Source organism: Ascaphus truei, chromosome 16, assembly GCF_040206685.1.
Source record: "Ascaphus truei isolate aAscTru1 chromosome 16, aAscTru1.hap1, whole genome shotgun sequence".
Taxonomy (NCBI): domain Eukaryota; kingdom Metazoa; phylum Chordata; class Amphibia; order Anura; family Ascaphidae; genus Ascaphus; species Ascaphus truei.
In genome coordinates this window covers 43709768-43714585 of record NC_134498.1, presented here as the reverse complement: position 1 = coordinate 43714585, position 4818 = coordinate 43709768, and positions in this window count along the sequence as shown.

The following is a 4818-nucleotide window of genomic DNA, read 5'->3' as shown; positions in this document are numbered from 1 at the left end:
ATATGTCTATATGTGAAAGTCCCCGCTCACGAGGTGCGCGCGTGCTCGGGCACGCACGCTCACCCATGATTGGCGCTTGAGCAAACAAACTTGCCCGCAAACCCCCCCCCCCACCCGCACGTGCGAAATAGCCAGGACACCCGGCGCTCATGCTTAGAGAGTTGGTGACGTCACCGCTCTCAAGCATGAGCGCGGTCAGCGCCAGCGGAGACGCAGCCTAATTCTACCCTGAAGAGTTTACAATCTAATTCTGAAGACACGGGGAAAGATAAAATGTTGTGGTACTCACTCGTCACTGGTACACTTATTTTTTATTTTTCATACTGTTTTTTTTTTTTTTTAAAGACAAGTTGTTTAAAAAAATAAAAAAAATAAAAATAAAAAAAAAACATTTTTATACAACAAAGAAGGTGAAACGAAAACACGGGGATGCGGAGCCGAAAAGGGGGAGAAGTGAAAAGGGGGTACACAATAAATCTTTGTAAGTTATACAGCAGGGGTCTAAAACTCAATCCTTAAGGGTGACCAGCAGTCCAGCTTTGATGGCTATCCCTGCTTCAGCACAGGTGGCTCAATCAGTGGCTCAGTCGAAGACTGCACCACCTGTGCTGAAGCAGGGATATCCTGAAAACCTGACCTGTTGGTGGTCCTTAATACATTTTCCCACTGTGTCTATTTAACCATTAAGGCCCCTATTTGCCCTTGAATTTATTTAATCATGAATATTTTGGCCGTCTACACTCAGGGTATTTTAATATCTACCTTCCCTGTATATATTATTGTCACTATCGTTGTTGTCGGATTTTGCATTAAAATGTTATTATTTTTTTGTTTTTATCTGCTATATGGAGCAATGTTTTGCTCACCCTAGTCACGGGATGTTTGTGGGCCTCACACCACATGTCAGCCGGCTGCAGGGATATTTATATTCCATACCTGTTCATTCAACCCTTTATTTTTGACAACTGAGTGCAAACAAGAGGGGAATCTTTGTGACTTGGTCACGCCTTTGATGCTTTGTATGTGAAACCCCCCCTTCCCCGGCTCCTGCAGGGTGTCACTTCTGGTCGTTTCAGAATACGCGTGTATACATGCTCAGTCGCACAGGCGAAAGAAATGGGTGCAGGCTGGGCGTGGAGAAAAGTACGGAATAGAAAAGGACGCCAGGAATTTTTAGAAAACAAAAGCGTGTTTATAGAACACCTAACATATATAGACAGGGATGATACAATACACATGTCCAAAAAGAGGAGCTTTCAAGGATCATCTTCCTGTTGGTCCCGCTCCTACCCAGAGGGGGTACTTACCTTAGTTACCCATTGCCAAGGATGATGCGGAAACATCTCACATGAAGACAGTGACGCACTAAGAACCTTCCGGGTCTTCTAGGACAAGGGCGGACAACTCCAGTCCTCAAGGGCCACCAACAGGTCAGGTTTCCAGGATATTCCTGCGTCAGCACAGGTGGCTCAATCAGTGGCTCAGGCATAATGGCAAACCTGACCTGTTGGTGGCCCTTGAGGGCTGGAGGTGCCCCCCCCCCCCCCCCCCGTCCTAGAAAAAAAGGGTGTGGCTATTTATATACTCCATGCTGACATCACAGATAACCAGGTAGAAAAGGGAGGGGCAAATCCTGGTGAGCGCACACAGTTTGGGCCCTTCTAATAATTAACCCTTTAAGTATTTAATAGCCAACCAAGAGGGGGCTACAATGGATTATAGAAAATAGTATATTAAAGGAGCAATCCAAGCCATTTTTTTTGTTCTTATTTTTGAACATAAGATTGAAGCAGGATTGAAACCAATTTATTTAAGCCAAAACAATTGTGCACTTGGATTGCTGCTCTAAAGCAATCCAGCACTAGCTGGTTCATTGACCTAGGGAATTCCACACCTACTTCCTCATCTGTCATCTGTCATACATAGTGACTGTTCTCGGGTATTTCTTCCTTTCTGCACTTTAGTCACATATATCTGCATTGCAACAATCCAGAGTCTGATTAGATATGTAGCACACTTTCTTCCCCCCCCCCCTATGGAAGATGTAGTGGTTACGGTGTGATGGGTGCGTTACCTGTGGCTCACAGAAGGCCTGAACCTCCGCCGCTGGGAGCCTGGGGTATACCTGATTCGTTGGATAACAGCGCCTCCACCTGTAAGGGATTCCAACGGAGTGGGATGGTCCGCTTACAGGAACAATAATAATAATGCACGCACACAAATATATGATAGCAACCTTTACTAAAATGCAACAACCTTGGTACTCTGTACCACACAGTAATATATATATATATATATATATATATATATATATATATATATATATATATATATATATATATATATATATATATATATAACCCCACCGGATACCACAGTGAATGTCCCCAGAGTACATTGGGTGTCGTGCACCAATTCCCTGATGTCCCTTCCCAATGTCAGGGCCCACCCCAAAGTGTTGGAGATAGCGCTATCCCGTGGAGTGTTGGTTCGCTGGATTAGATACCTGCCCAGGGCTCCTGCACCCGGGTATAGCGGAATGACAAAAAGGGGATCCGTCTGATCCAACGTTGTCGTCCTCCTACGCGTGGGGTGAATTCCGGCGTGGATAATATCACCGTACCGTCTATACCGTGTGGGTGATCCAGGGTGGGAGTTAAAATATTTCCTCCCGAACAAAAAAAAAATGTATCTTCCTGATCCTGCGTGCTCCGGGATCCAGCCAATAGAAAGCTGCATCAACATCAGGGGTTGACATTGCAACATCCTATCGGTGATCCAGCAGCCATATTTGGAGCTCGGCAACCATATTTGTATTTTCTTGTGTGTCATACATGACAAGAAAAATAGAAATATATCTAAGGGATCCCCAGAGGTAGAACCACAGATTCGCTCTGAAGGACCCTCCAGTTTGGGTAATTTAAAAAGAATACCCCATTTGGAAGGGATTGCTGCTTTCCGGTTTACTAAAGCCTGCATGCCACACTTCGAAGGTCTCTTCTGGAGTCTTGTTGTATGAGGGCATAATTACAGCCACTTGAATAATTAATTCTGAAGGAAAACTTCACTAGAGGGCTGTTCAGGATCAGAGAGGAAGGACAGAAAGATGGATAGCCCTGGGTGCACATCTCTACTTAAACATCAATACAGATGGTCTGAGATCGTATTGTTAAGCAGTGGCTACCATCTATCTGTGGCTAAGCCGACTCCCTCTGTGCTGCCTCATCGGCCTGCCCCGCGGTACCAGACAGTGATACCCCCAACAGTTGGCCCCTGGGAAGCAGAAGCCTGGAGAACATTCACCCTACACCATGAGAGTGCTCTCTGTGAAACACACTGATGTGTACCTACGAAGCAGCGCAGCTGAAGGCACTGCAAGCACATGTGTATTCTGCATTTATGACAAGTAACTGGGAGAGACGATATAGCGTATCTGTTTCTGCCGTCAATGGAGCAGCAGCTCTATTGATGATGTGAGGTTAAGTTGGCCACAAACAAACCAAACAAAGACCAGGTTTATCAAAAGAAATACAATCTCTGTGCTTTTAACGGGGTTCCTTGATAAACCGGGTTGGTTTTGGCTCCTATTTTGCCCCAGATTTGCAGCTGGGAGACTGACAAATGAACCTCTGCATTTGCAAAGTGGCCACCTTTTCTACAAATGGCTTTAAAGCTCAGACTCGATCGCTTCCATTTTGGAATTCCTGCTGCATTGTTCTCTTGGTTAGATGCGATATTTATTCATTTGTTTTTCACATGCAAGCTTTGAGGCCTACATTTGCAAAGCCACCAGTCAATCATATCTTAAATTACCAACCCCTGTAAATACTTTTCGGGGGGGGGGGGGGACGGGGGTTGGGAATGAGGGCTGAAAAGCTGAACGAGATGCTCCAAGCTGTGGGGACTCACCGGTTGATGAAAGATTAACTTTAAAAAGTATTATTGTCTGGGAGAACAATATGCCTGAAAAGGGCCTGAAAAAGCACTACTACCAAATTATAATAGTATCCACTTACTTAACCTGTCTAATACCAGGTGGTGCTCCCTGGAGTAGAAAAAACACTAGTAACAGAATAAGAAAGATGGTACGTCCCACAAGGCAGGACTACCAGAGTCTCCAAAAAGTTTGGAGTCTCTGGTAGTCCTGCCTTGTGGGACTTACCATCTTTCTTATTCTGTTACTAGAATAATATGTCTGCCAGGGTCAGCTTCACTTCAACTGCCAATAGAAAGCAGCAGCATCTTCCGGAGATGATGGTAAATGTTTGGGGGGGGGGGGGGGGGGGTCTTCTTCAAAGAAACGAAAAAAATTAATTTCTCTACGTCTGGCGGCTCCCAGGTGCTGAGTACATAGCATCAGAGCTTTGAAGGACCTCCCAGATCTAATATGGTAAAAAGTATCTGGGGGGATTTTTTCCCCTAAATGGCACGGTGCTCTCCCATAATCGAACCCCAATATATATTACTAACTGTGCGTGTAGCGAATAGTTCATTGAATAGGTGGGTTTATTCTTGGAACTATACCAATGGGAATAAGGAAGCTGGAGGAACACTAACGGGAAAGGAGGACGGGAGGATATTGGGACACTTGTTTCAGAGCCAACTTACCAATTCTCCCATTAGCATGAAGGTATTATACACCTCATTGTCGGTCTACACATCACCCTCCACTGAAGAACAGGTGAGTGTTTACGGCTGACAGAGAGAGATATGTGTAAGTATTAATATTTCACACTAGGGTATTTGTGCACCCAACGTTTACCTTTATAATAAGGGAACTTTGTTACTGGCTTTGGGGCAGCTTTTAACTGCACTAAA